This window comes from Mustela erminea, chromosome 4 (assembly GCF_009829155.1).
Source record: "Mustela erminea isolate mMusErm1 chromosome 4, mMusErm1.Pri, whole genome shotgun sequence".
NCBI classification, from domain to species: domain Eukaryota; kingdom Metazoa; phylum Chordata; class Mammalia; order Carnivora; family Mustelidae; genus Mustela; species Mustela erminea.
The window spans coordinates 148,780,781-148,794,973 of record NC_045617.1 but is presented as its reverse complement, the minus strand read 5'-3'; the positions used below and the strand labels follow the sequence as shown (position 1 = coordinate 148,794,973).

General features: G+C 44.2%; 1 non-coding gene and 1 pseudogene across 1 annotated transcript; one reads left to right on the top strand and one right to left on the bottom strand.

The window, feature by feature from the left end:
* Nucleotides 1–2,205: 2,205 nt before the first annotated feature.
* On the top strand, nucleotides 2,206–2,277 carry TRNAM-CAU. The gene has a single exon. It is a non-coding gene; the product is annotated as a tRNA-Met (tRNA).
* A 2,083-nt stretch (nucleotides 2,278–4,360) lies between these two features.
* On the bottom strand, nucleotides 4,361–4,931 carry LOC116589454 (annotated as a pseudogene).
* Between the last annotated feature and the right edge of the window lie 9,262 nt (nucleotides 4,932–14,193).

Here is a 14,193-nt window from a genome sequence, read left to right as displayed (position 1 = left end):
TTCCTTCACCCACTGAGGAATAAACACACAGAGAGGCACACAGGGTATAGACTCTCAGAGAGTTAACACGGTTACTGTGTTATACCAAAAAGAAAAGCTGGTGGAAACCAAACTTTTCTTTAATTCTTTGACTGCTGGTCCCGCCCTCAGGAAAAGGTCACTGTCTTCCACTCCATTATCCCACCCCAGAGGGACAAGGCATTTCTGATACCATTATAAAGGCGACAGTGTTTTTCAGTCCTCAGAAGTGAATGAGTGTAAAGTCAATATTTTGGAAAAAGGTCAAGGCTGGTATTTTAATAAATGAAATAGAATACAATAGGAACAGGAAATATCAGAATGGACCCCATGTAGTAAAATGTTGCGTGGTGAAGTTTGGTTTCTCTCTCTAGATGGATGCAGTTAAATATACTCTCTATAGAGACACATACTTGTTTTCATACGGTATTAAGCTGTGATTTAAAATATATTTCTGACTCCGGGTTGCAGTCAGAAATATTGTAATAACTGCTTTTTGCGAGAATACAGCATCTTTTGAAGACGGCGGCATCTCCACGGGATGAGGTAGATCTTGGAGGGTAAAGGCCCGAGAGGAGGAATCACGTTTTGTCTTGGATCCCGAGTATCCCTGGGGGCTTAAGGGGAACAGGTTGCCCGCGGTCTGATTCCTGCCTCTGGGCTCCCTCCTTCTTCACGTGCAGTCTGGGGAAACAAACCTGAATTTCACATCACCCTCGTCCCCGTCTTGGCCTGAGGAAATCTGCGCCAACGGAAGCTCCGTCCCACCCGGACCGCGGTAAGAAGGCCCAAACGAGGGCCTCCCTGGAAGCCTGAAATGGGCCGATGTGACGAGCGATGTTTCTCCGTCTGTCTCCGCAAGGGGACGCTGGAGTCTGGGAGCTGCCCGGCTCCGGAGGCCGCGGCCGGAGTAGCAGGAGCGGGGCGCGCAAGAGAGCGGTGCGCGCCCCGGCTCTGCCCCGGGAACTGCGGTGCGCAACCTCCCCAGCCGACCCGCGACCCCCTGGGTTGTGCTGTGCGCGCCCCGGCTCTGCCCGGGAAAGGGCCGCGTGCGCCCCAGATCTGCCTGTAGAAAGGCCGCGTGCGCCCAGCTCCCTCCCGGGAAGGGCAGTGCGCACGTCCCCCACCCGCCTGCGCCCGCTGCGCTGTGCGGTGCGCGCCCCGGGAAAGGGCAGCGTGCGCCCCAGCTCTGCGCGGGGAAGGGCTTTGCGCGCGGCGGAGAATCCGGGCCGGATCGTCGCCTGGGCCCGCCGCTGCGCTCGCCACTCTTTCCCCGAGTAAAACGCCGCAGAGGCCGCTCCCTCACTGTAACTGCGGACGGGGAAACGGAGCGAAGGCAGACACCAGCGTGCACGCCACCGCCTAGCCGTGCGGCTGAGCGAGCTCCCCGACGCGCCGCATCCGCGAGTTGGCCTTGGTGAAGAGAAGAGGTTCACAGCGGTGCAGACCGGCCCTAGCACCGAGCGTCCTCACAGACGCAGGGACAAACGGGGGCTGGTGTTCGGAGACGTCCCAACGAGTTCTGTTCTCCCATAAAAGCCACAAGAGATGGAAGCCCCTATCTTTATTAGTCTCTTATTTTTTCTCTCTCTCTCTGTGTCACAACGCCTGCAAACGAGGTCCAACTGACATTGCGGCCACCATGTAATCACTGTAAGCTGGGTTCATTCCCTTTATTCCGGGCGCATCGTCCTTGTGGAAGTCTGCGGCCTTGCAAGCAAATACAAAACTTTTTTTTAAAGATCCAAACAATTGTCCTTGAGACTTTTGGAGAGGAAGCAAGCGCTGCGGTCAACACGATTCCTCTCTCATTGATGGTGGTTCAGGGTCGTCTCCGGCTGCTCGGATTCCGTCCCAAAAGGCTCTACCGGGTTTTTCTCGGCTCGCTCATCCTCTGCTCTCTGAGCAAAGAGCCGCTCCAGAAAGCTAATAAAATTAAAAGAAAAAAAAAAAAAAAAAGTTCCCGAGCTTGGACACTCTTTTGGCAGGTTGGAAAAGCGCAGCCCCCCCCTCCCCGGGCGGACGGCCCTTGGCCACCTGGTCCTGAGGGAGCGGTTCTTCCGCACGGGGAGAGGAGAGTGACCAAACCTATGAGAAGGGAAAGAGTTAGGGCAAGAGGATCATTTTCCCAACGTGGAAAACGTCATCCTCATCATTAATAAACAAAACAGGAAGCCAGATGAGACAAGCAGAGTGGCGCAGCGGAAGCGTGCTGGGCCCATAACCCAGAGGTCGATGGATCGAAACCATCCTCTGCTAGAAAGCTTTTATGCCTGCTTTCCTCATGCCAAGTTTTATTCATTAGGCTATGACAAAAGCATAAGCGAGTTCCTAGATCTTTCATTTCATCTTTGGATTCTCTTTCCCAGGTTTCCTTGAAATTATGCCGTCTCCCGGAAGACAATTTTCAAAAGTTTCTACCAACCTGAAGTTCTGGGAACTGTAAAATTCTTTCTATCCAGGGTGTCCAATAAAGGAACCGTTGGAGTATTCCTCCAGCTGAGGTGGTCTTACAGAGAAGGAGGTGACAAACTCTATATTTACTTCTGTTACATCTTCCAGTAAAAGGGTTTTCAAATTTATTATCTACTTGTGATTATTTTTTTAAGATTTTGTTTATTTATTTTGACAGAGAGATCACAAATAGGCAGGCAGAGAGGGGGGAGGGGAGCAGGCGACCCCAGGCCCATATGATTTAAATGTTATATTCTGAGACCTCCGGGGCCTCTTGAGAAATGGTGTGTTTTGCATAGGGAACAGACATAGATCCTTGGTGGCCAGAGGCCAGGCTCTGGAGGAAGCCTCCAAGATGACTGCCAATGATCTTTACCTCTTGATATTCATGCCCTTGCATAGCTCTCTAGGTCACTGTATCAGGGATGGTCTTTTGTGACCAAACTTATGTGATGGATCTGGCTCAATGGGAAGCCAGTTGCTAAGCCTGGAGCCGCCTATGGGGGGCAGAGGTCATGAGGAAGCGAGACTTCCTGCCAACACCTCCTGGAGCCCTGGGCCCAGGATCCTCTAGCCACCGTGAAACACTGAGATGACTAGAGCTCTAGCTGTCTTCTTGTTTGCAACCTCGTGAGAAACCATAAGCTGGAACTACCCAGATAAGACATTCCTCAATTTCTCACATCTAGACACCACTAGATAATGTTGTTTTTTCTAAACCGCTGAATTTGGAGTTGTTAGAGAAATGAGTAATACAAAGCTCAAACTACGTTTGGGACTTAGGGCTCCCTGAACTACTCAGGAAATGCATCCAGGATGCCCATCAACTCAGAGGTGCACTGTGGGGCTCTGGCTTCTAAGGACCGGAAATGTTTTCCATTTCTTTTACCCCACAGCTTTCCCAAGGGACCAGAGCATTTTCCCTGCAGTTCACTTGGAGTGAGGGTTGAGTTTTCTCTCTAGGTCATCATTAATCTGAGGACACACTGGGGGGACACATGGTGATAATATAGGTTGTTCTCCATTTTGAGGGGCTCCCAATGATGTCACTTTGCTTCAAGGTAGCAGCTGCCAAAACAGAAGTGCAATTTTGCCTCCCCGAGTAAGCGCTCTAGAGACATACCATGCTGAGCTGCTCTATGTTCTTTTCCTTCTAGGCTCTTTTTCTGTGTGTCCCTTGGGCCTCTTTAATGTTACTTATTGTCATTTTCTAACATGAATTCTTTTTTTTTCTTTTTAAATGTTATTTAAGTCATCTCTATACCCAACATGGGGCTCAAACTCATGACCCCAAGATGAAGAGTCACAGGTTCTTCCAACTAAGTCAACCAGGTGTCCTTCTAGCGTGAGCTCTTACAGAACTGATTAAGAGCATACATATTGATTTATAACACTCTCAAGCTTTTAAAGAGTGGATTTATTACTTTTTAAATCACACACATCATAAGAATGTAGGTCAATAAATTTCCACACAGAAAACCCACAAGTAAGCTCTATCTAGTTCAAGAAGTAAAATACTGCCAACACCTCAGAGACAACCACTGTCTACCTGTCAGTCCCTTTTCTCTGAAAAGGAACCATCACCCTAACTTCTTTTCGCTTTGTTGGGTAGGCCCCATGCATGGAGCCCAGTGCAGGGCTTGAATTCATAGACCCTGAATTTGATTTTACCACATGGTGACATTTTAAAAATTTTTACTACATTAGAATTTGTTATTGATGTAGTTTCTGTTGCTAGAACTTCTATGGACATTATATTGTATGTATTCATCTACAATGTGCTCTTTTATTCTTGATGAGACTTTCGTAGATTGACTCTAAAGGGATTAATAGTTTCCAAATTTTTATCCAGGGGTAATCAGGACTACTGTCTGCAGTCATAAGGATTCTACAACCATGCTCTCCTGCAATTAAAATTATTTTTATCAGTATTTTTTAGATGCAAGAGAAATCTCCATTGTAAGCAAGCAGAAATGATCACATATGAAATGGCACAGGTAGATCTGGAAACTCTATTATCATATTTAATCAACACCACGGCACACACAGTTGGGTAGCAAGATGAATGAAAACTAGTGATGTTCTCTGGCATCAGGTTTTTCTCATATACAGAGCCCATATGAATGGAAAGACCCGAGTTAGTCCCATAGAAGAAAACAAAGCATCTCACTAGCAAGAGGACAATACGGGCGGCTTTTTGTCTCTGGAAAAGACTGTGGAGAGAGGCTGGGACTGTGGATAAGCATGGCTGTCTTGTGATGCCTGAACAGGACAGTCGCCATACAGAAACTGGTCCAAATCATGAAGAACAAAAAGAAGAAATCATGCATAAACATGACACTTTGAGATAACACTGCATAATGGTATGTGAGTTGTCTTATTTCACAGACCATCAGAGAATACACAAGTCCAAGATCAGTGGAAGTGCCAGTAGCAGGAGAACTTAAAATCACCCACATGTTGATTAGCTATTGCTTATCCAGGAAATGAATGAACAAGGGCAGAATGTGTGTGAAGATTCTGGGCTTGAACCGTGCCCACCTGGAATGAGCGGGACTGATAATAATGGCCTGAGATGGACTTAGTAGCGAAGAAGTACAAATACAAGCCCTCCGTGTCACTGCTTTACAACCAATGTCCTCCAAAATATTTCTAATTCCAAAGGATGTCATCATATACGGGGTCCCTAACATCAGCCAAAGTTAGGTGAGTGAGAATCACATCTAATGACTTTTTCTGATAAGGCAGAATGAATAAAATGTACATATATATAATGAATGGCAGCAAGTTGCCCGTAAATCCAATGCCTGTTTGAAAGAGAACAAAAATTCCCCAAATTGCTTCAGTTGAAAATAAAACATTCGTGGCTTTTTCTGGAACTTGACACTGAAGCAGCATAGCTTAAAGAGTCCCATTAAGTATATTTCAAATATGAAACTTAGCCACTGAGGCCTCAGACCGAAGGTTCAAATGCTCAACTGTCCGAGGAATTCATAGCGCATCTGTGACACTTGCAGAGGCTGGACACCGCGTACTGTTGGAATGTCTGCAGGAGAGTCTAAGGCTATGAGCAGTGGAGCTCCATGTGCCTACTTTTACCATTGTTCTAGGCCATTTTCCAGGAAAATTTTGCATGTAAGAAAAAGCAAATTTTCTTCCAATTCTAATATTGTTTTTTAATTGTAAACTCCTAGTTTTAATTATTTTGTCCTTTTTATGGACAGCAATCCTTGTAACTCACAACAGCGGTACATGGAGAGAATCCCACTTTTCAGAAGGATAATTGCCACACACTGTTCTTTGACGAATCATAAAACATATTTAGACCACACTGTTAATAAGTACTGAATAGTTTCTGCTGTTAAAATGCTAATTTTGCTTGTTATAAAAAACATCCTTTGTTTAGGGAACATATTTAATATGTTCACAGATATAGTGAGGGTTAATCAGATGCCTTAAGGGGGTGTTAAGCAAATTTCCTCGAAATAAGATGAGAGGGAGACAATCCATAAGGGACTCTTAACTATAGGAAACAAACAGTGTTGCTGGAGGCAAAAGAGGCGGGGGGGGGGGGGGGGGGGGGGCGGGGAGGGAAGTGGGGTAACTGGGGGGATGGGCATTAAGGAGGGCACGTGATATACTGAGCACGGGGTGTTACATAAGACTGATGACTCACTGACCTCTACCTTTGAAACTAATAATACACTATATGCTAATTAACTGAATTTAAGTAAAATAAAATTAAAAAACAAAACAAATTTGCTTTCCAGTCAGGCCACAGGGATGACAAAGTCTCTATCATTTAATTAACAAACAGCCCTTCTCCAGACACTGAATTACCACCTAGCAATTCCATAACTATCCTTTTTTTTTTTGGTAGATTATTTATTTATTTATTTATTTGACAGAGAGAGAGAGAAAGAGAGGGAACACAGCAGGGGGAGTGGGAGAGGGAGAGGGAGAGGCCTGCTTCTTGAGCAGGGAGCCCTAATGGGATTGGGGGGGCCCTCGATCCCCTGGGATCCTGACCTAAGTCGAAGGCAGAAGCTTAATGACTGAGCCACCCAGGTGCCCTGTAACTATCCCTTTTTAAGGACAATGTATATGTAGAAATCTTAACTTAAAAAATTATGTCCTTTTTGGTTTTTTTTCATTCTCTTCTTTTAAAATCTATTCCTGCCTTTTCCATAAAATTCCTTCAATAGTAAGAGTTTTCCTAAATATCTATCGACCAGCACTTGTCTGATACTTTGTCCGACACTTCATTCACTCTTCCTCATAACCATGTGAAGTACACAGTTCCCACGGGTTCTGCCCTCCCTGCATGCTCTTTCCTAGCAATCCCATTTACTCCAATGATTTCAACTTCAACCTAAATATCCTCTATGCCCAGGGCTGCCTGGCAGTCTCAGCGTGTAACTCCTGATCTTGGGGCTCTGGGTTCAGGCACCACCTTGGGTGCAGAGATTATTCAAAATTAAAATCTTAAGAAAAAGTATCCTCAACATCTAAAGCAAGAGAAATTACATGTGAAGAGCCTTGAGTCTGGACAATCCCGTCATGTTTAGGAACTTGTAGTGACTCATTATTATCTGGTAATGGCTTCTACCCAACACTTTCCTCCTGAATTCTAGGACTACTGACCACAGACACACACTCGCAAACCTTTCCCAAACTCTGCTCATGAGTTCATAATCCAGATTTGTTTCTCCACTCTCAGGAATTAGCATTGAGTTTAGAGCCGAAAGTAGTAGTATTTTAAGATTTTAGGGGCACCTGGGTGGCTCAGTGGGTTAAAGCCTCTGCCTTCAGCTCAGGTCATGATCCCAGGGTCCTGGGATTGAGCCTCGTATCCGGCTCACCAGGGAGCCTGCTTCACTTCCTCTCTCTCTCTCTGTCTGTCTGCCTCTCTGCCTACTTGTGATCTCTGTCTGTCCAATAAATAAATAAAATCTTTAAACTGAAAATTTTTTCAAAAAAAGATTTTCTATAACTCCTACTTCTCCAGTCAAAGAAATGTCATACTGATTCTATTCCCCACATATAAGCACTATAGCCCTCCCTGGCTCATTCTTCCACATTTTTTTTTAAGATTTTATTTATTTATTTGAGACACAGAGACAGCATGAGTGGAGGGGAGAAGTAAAGTCCCCACTGAGCAGGAAGCCCGACATAGGCTCCACATGAGGCTCGATCCTGGGACCCTGAGGTCACGATCTGAGCCAAAGGCAGACCCTGAACCAGTTGAGCCCCCCAGGCGCCCCATCCCCATTTATTTTTTAACTCATGCCTTGAAAATCTCTTTTGTGGTACATTTATAATTAGTTCAATTTTCTTTTTTAAGATTTTATTTATTTATTTGAGAGAGAAACAGTGAGAGAGAACATGAGCGAGGAGAAGGTCAGAGGGAGAAGCAGACTCCCCATGGAGCTGGGAGCCCGATGTGGGACTCGATCCCGGGACCCCAGGATCATGACCTGAGCCAAAGGCAGTCGTCCAACCAACTGAGCCACCCAGGCACCCCAAATTAGTTCAATTTTCTTGCTCAACTTTGCCATTCAACTCTTTTACTATGTGGAAAATAATTGTGTTTGATTGTGTCACATCCTTGCTTAAAACTAATCCAGAATAAGGCCAAAAAGGGGTGGGCGGAGAGAAACAAATAACAAGGGGGACAAATAGAAAAACCACAAGATGGTAGCGTTATAGCCACCTAAATTACAAATTACATAAATCAAATGTAATTAGGCTAAGCATAACAATTAAAAGGTATAGGTTGTCCGACAAGACCAAAAAAAGAAAAAAAGCAAGAGTCAGTTACAATCCGCCTGCATGAAATGTGCTTTACAGATAAAGACACAGGAGGGGCATCATGGAAATGTCAGAGCTGGGGGCTCCAAGAATCACTCCCTCCCTGGGAGCAACCATGGCCAACCACTGGCAACAATGAACAGAACCAACATTTTTGGAAATCTGAAATCTAACAGAAAACTTGGAGGAACAAGGGGAGCGCTTAATGAGAAAAAGAGTGCTTGCTTTTCTAGGAAAGTATTATGGCCCTTCTGCCTACCCACCTACCATCCTGCCTTCCCCAGCTTCAACGCTCTCTGTACTGGGGTGGCTTGTTGAAATGAAGGGGGAGGCAATACAGACTGCATGGTAAAATACAATTTGTGGTTTTGCATTCTGACCTGTTTGGTGGTTCTCTGAGAGAATGGCACAGCGACCTTTGTTTGCAACGGTCCCCTCAAGATGGAGCATCATTCAGGGTGGCATTTGTTGAAAGTATTAAAAAATACACATTAGCTAAAGCTGCTCAGAGAAGGTGAATTATATATATATATATATATATATAGAGAGAGAGAGAGAGAGAGAGAGGGAGAAAATTTACAGAATTATTAGAAGTATGATTAAAATAAAACTAGAAATCTTGTTTAACACACAAGGATTAAAAAGTAATATAAAATATTTAATAAAGGATAAGCATACATAAAGAGGGAAAAGAAGAAATTAAGGAGGATGAGTGGAAAGAGGAGTAAAAATAAAGAAAGAGAAAATAAAAATGTAACATATAAATCCGTGAAGGAAAAGTGTAAAATAAGAAATAAACGCTATGGTAATGGGAGAAATGAAGCTCAAAGAAGATACAGTATGAGGAAAAAGGAGAATGCTAGAACATGAAGAATTCTGTGGAAAAAAAATTTTAAAGGCTATCGGAGAGAAGAAGAAGAAAAGTTCCACACATTTACTTGCGAAATCAGAGAAAAGCAGAAGCACTTATGGATGTTAGAGATCTAGTTACAGGAGACAGGAGGATGGCTCTGTCCACAAGTGGTTGTAAAAAGCATAAAGAGAATATGTAAAATATCTGGGAAGTATGCAAACCCTTAAATGAGAAATAAACGGAGGCAGAATAAAGATGAATAGAACGGGAAGCAGAGGGAAACAAGAGAAGTTATAACAGAAGGCAGGTGACCCAGCAAAGGAGATTGAGAATCAGATCTTTTAAGGAAGTCGTTTACTGTATCAAGTACAAAGAACAGCAGAAGAATAAAAAAAAATTAGAGGGATGTAATGAATGGAATTAAGTAAAGCTTGAGCAAAATGATAAATGCCAAAATAGATTTAAAATGTGAGAGGATGGGGCACCTGGCTGGCTCAGCGCGGGGAGCCTATAACTCTTGATCTCAGGATTATGAGTTCAAGCCTCACGCTGGGTGTCCAAATGACTTAAAATAAGAAGAAAATAACAAAACACAGAATATTATGTTTACAATAAATGAATAAAATAAAAAGTAAAATACAATGTGAGAGGAATCGTGAAAACAAATAATGTGAAAGTGTGGGACCAGAGGGACTGAGAAACCAGCCCGGAACCTCCCTGTTAATCCACAGCAGGAACGGAACTGACCCCAGGCAGGCAGCCTCTCACATCCATCCACTGCCGGCCACTGCAAGTAGCAAGCCAGTAGCAGAAAAGAAAAAGAGAAATAAAGGAAGGGAGAAAAAAAATAAAGCGAAACACAAAGAAAAAGAATCAGTGTGTGGTACACCCAAATTAATAAGAGCTAACACTGAAATAGCAGGAGAAAAACGTGAGGGTAAAGCACATTAATTTGGGAAAGGGAGAGATTGATGAAGGTTGTGCGGGCTAATAAACTGGCAGGTCTCAGCACAAGATGCAAACACAGGACCCCTCAGGGAAATGCATTAGGAATTTCAAGATGAGGACAGCAAAGCAATAAGCCAAACACAGGGCTGGACCCATGGGCCAACGCTAAATGGGAATAAGAAAAGCTTCCAGCAGCTGCAAGCCTCCCTCAAATTCTCAGAGCAGAAGGCTTTGGAGAACACTCACCAAAGGAGGCTTCTGCCCTCGCTGCAGATAGACAGACGCTTCCTCAAGCTGTGCAGGGCAGCCCAGACAGCTCAGCACACTCACAGACAAGGCTGGGCCTGGCTCGGACTTGTTATCCTTGGGGAACATGTCTCTGCGGAGTGGATTTGCCCCGATGTGTCCAGAGGAGCCACAGACTGCTTTCCAGACGCCACGTCTTCCTGGCAAATAGAATCATTAATTAAAATTGGAAGATTCACCCCTGGGCACACATGCTTTTTTCCAACACAAATGAGGCACGCCTTACTGTATCCCCCAGGGCTGCAGGACTCTGATCCGACTCAGCCACGAACTTCACTCAGCAGCTTAGGCGGGCCTCCCTGCAGTTTCCCAGGGAATTTTTATCCCTAGAAAACTGCTGTGACAGCAGAACATTTCGAGTGGGTTTATATTTCTGAAGTTGTATTAAAAAGCAAGCTGAAATGCTGTTTCTTTCCATGAGCTAACCCCCAAATGTTAATAGCATCCCTATTACCTGTATTAGTTGATATGTACAAGATGACCTACTTAGGACTGAAAATTTTTTATTGTATTTTAATTGCCTTCAGCAACATAAGATTTAATATGATGCAGTATATTTCACTGTGAAAATGGGAACGCCTACAACTACTCTCCCCTTCAACAACACACTGTATGAAAGAAGTCAAACGGACACACGGATTTGCATAACATGGCTTATAAAATCAAACACTGCCAGTGCCTCAGATATCGTCCTCTTCAATTTCATCTTTTCTTTGTACCCACAGGCATTACTATTTTAGGTCTCTCGTTCTTTTGCTGTTCTTTACAGACGTTCCACAGAGCTCTGCCTCACGAGATAGGTCCTTTGTGGGTTTCTGAACTTGACACTGATGGTGTTAACACTCCCGCAGTCTGCTTTGTGAAGCGGGAGCTGGGACTTCAAACCATCCTCCACTCCTCTTTCTTCCTTGGCTGTGCCCTGGTGACCTGGGGGAGGCTGGAAGCCTGGAAGTAGGGAGAAGGGAGAGCCTCCATCCTGCAGGTGCTCGGCATCCCCACACCACACACTCTGACACTAGTAGGTTCCAGCAGCAACGACTTCTTTGATGTCTGTGGTTGTTTCCCACACTCCCCAAACTAGCCTCATTATAAACCCTCAGGCTCACAGTGCAGCAGGCCAGCAACCTCTTCTGAGGACCTGGGTCCCTGCCTCCAATCTTTTATCTTCTCCGGCTGCTGGATAGGCCTCCTGCAGCTGTGTTCTCTCGGCTCTGTGCCACGCTGCCCTGCAGTTGCTCAGGTCCTTTTTGGTCATTCTAACACTGTGGCTCCCTAGAAGTACTATCCCAAGAGAGAAGTGGAAGCCACCACTTCTTCTGTCCTGAGTCCAGAAACTGGTTTTATTTTTACTTACTTTCCAAAACACATAAAAGGTTTTTTTTTTTTTTTTTCAAATGTATATAGCATCTTTCTATGCACAGAAACTGGCCCCTCTTTTAGAGGACTCTTTTGGTCAAGGTCAGAGCCTGAGGGCCCTGTGTCCCACCCCTGCCCCACTGTGGCTTTCTGCCTGGCCTCCCTCCATCTTATCCTACTCCAAATCTGCTTTACTCTCCAGCAACCCTGCCCTCCAAGGCCTTCCTCCTGCCCCACCCCCATCCTGGCTACCTTCAGCCTCCCTCCCCTCAGGTCTGCCTTCTGGGCTCTACCATCTTCTGTTCAGGAAGTGGCCTTGACTGACCATCTGTCCTCTTTCTAGGCAGCACCCCTCCCTGGTCTCTCTCCACACAGCCCACCCAGTACCTCCTCGACATCAATCTTGTGCCCCTGGAATTTTCCAGCCACTCTGCGGGTTATATCCATGTTCCTTACCCCCACTGCCTTGCCACCCAATAGTAGTGGACATGGTAACAGCACCCCTAGTTACTGGTTCTTTAAAACATATTTGCTGGGAGCTTCCTCAAAACTGATTTGAGTTCACAGTTCATCCCAAGGCGCTGGGCCTAGGTCCTGGGGAAGACTAAGTTATGCAAGAGGGCAGATGGGTAAATTAAGCTACGCTAAACTGCTTGTCAGTTTTGTGGACTAAAACTGTTTAAAAAAATTGCCATAATTTCTTGCATACCTGATAATGTGCTGAATGTGTGCATTACCTGCTTAAATAACAAAATAATTACATTCCTGGGATTTACATTTTATGGCACTATTTTACAAATCGCAAAGCAATTTGAAGAGGAGTGAGGCATGGAAGTCCAAACTCCAAGACAAGGAAAATTTATCTTAATTTTTTAAATTAGCAGATTTTATCTTTTAAGAACCGTTTTAGATTTACAGAAAAACTGAACAGAAAGTACGGAAACTTTCCATATACTTTCTCCTCCCGCCACTTCCACTCCTAGTTTCCCCTCTTAACAACATCTTGCACTGGTGTGGGGCATTTGTTAAAACTGATGAATCAACACTGATACATTATTAGTAACTAAAGTCCACAGTTTACATCAGGCTTCACTCTCCTGCTGTACACTCTATGGGTTTTGCCATTCATAACACCATGTATCCCCCATTATAGTTTCATAGAGAATAAAACTTTCTCTGATCCTTTTACTCTCTATAGGCTTGTGCATTCCAGAATGTCATGTAGTTGGAATCACACTGTAGGTAGCCTTCTTCAGATTGGTTTTGTTCAGGAAGCAATCAATATAGATTTGAGGCTCCTCCTTGTCTTTTCATGACTTGCTAGCTCATCTCTGCTCAGTGCTGAATAATATTCCATTGTATGACTGTGCCATGGTTTATCACGTTCCTCCACTGAAGTGTTTTCTGGTTGCTTCCAATTCCTGGCAATTATAGATAAAGCTTCTACAAACATTCATGTGCAGGTTTTTGTGTGAATAAAACTTTTCAGCTCATTTAGGTAAATACCTAGAAGTTTGATTGCCAGCGGGCATGGTAAGACTGTTTTATTTATTTATTATTCCAAACTGTCTTCCAAAGTGGCCGTACCATTTTGCATTCCCACCAGCAATGCGTGAGAGTTCCTGTTGCTCCACATCCTCACTAACATCTGGCGTCACCAGTGTCCTGGATTGCAGCCACTCTAACGTGGCTGTCCTGGTATCTCCCTGATGCTTGCCTTTGCGATTCTCTCCTGATCCTGATGTCCGAAGTCAGGCATCATTTCACAAGCATATTTGCCATCCATGTATCTTCCATGGTGACTTACCCGTTTCTAAACTAACTTTTAAAAAACTCATTGTGAATTTTGACAGGTTTATGTATATTTTGGATACCAGTTCTTTATCAGATAGGTTTTGCAAACATCTTCTCAGTCTGTGGCTTGTCTTTTCATTCTCTTAACAGCGTCTTTGGCTGAGTGGAAGTTTTTAATTTTAATGAAATCCAGTTGATCAATGTTTTCTTTCAACACCAAGATGTTTAATACTGTCTCCTTACGGGGCGGGGACCTCTAACTCAGTGCCACTATTGTCAAGCCATCATGCATCTTCTGTTCTTTCTTCTCAATCTCTCTGCACCCCCGCCAAGCGGTTGTCAAAGGATCAAAGACCACATCCCTACTTAGGCCTTTTTGCCTGGAATCCTGAATTCTTTCAACACCCTCCTTCTTATCTCCTGGCTCCAGATACTGAGTTCAATTACATCTTTGCAACTTTTTTTCCTTTTTAAACTTTCTCTTTAAAAATGGAAATAGTTTTTTTTTTTTTTTAATGAGATAGAATCTTGTAGAAAATATGACACAGTGCAGGAAAACCAAAAAGAATTCGTTGCAAATCAACTCCAGTACCACACCTGAGATAACTGCATGTTAGTACTTTGGTCAATATCCTCCCTTCTTTGCTGACCAC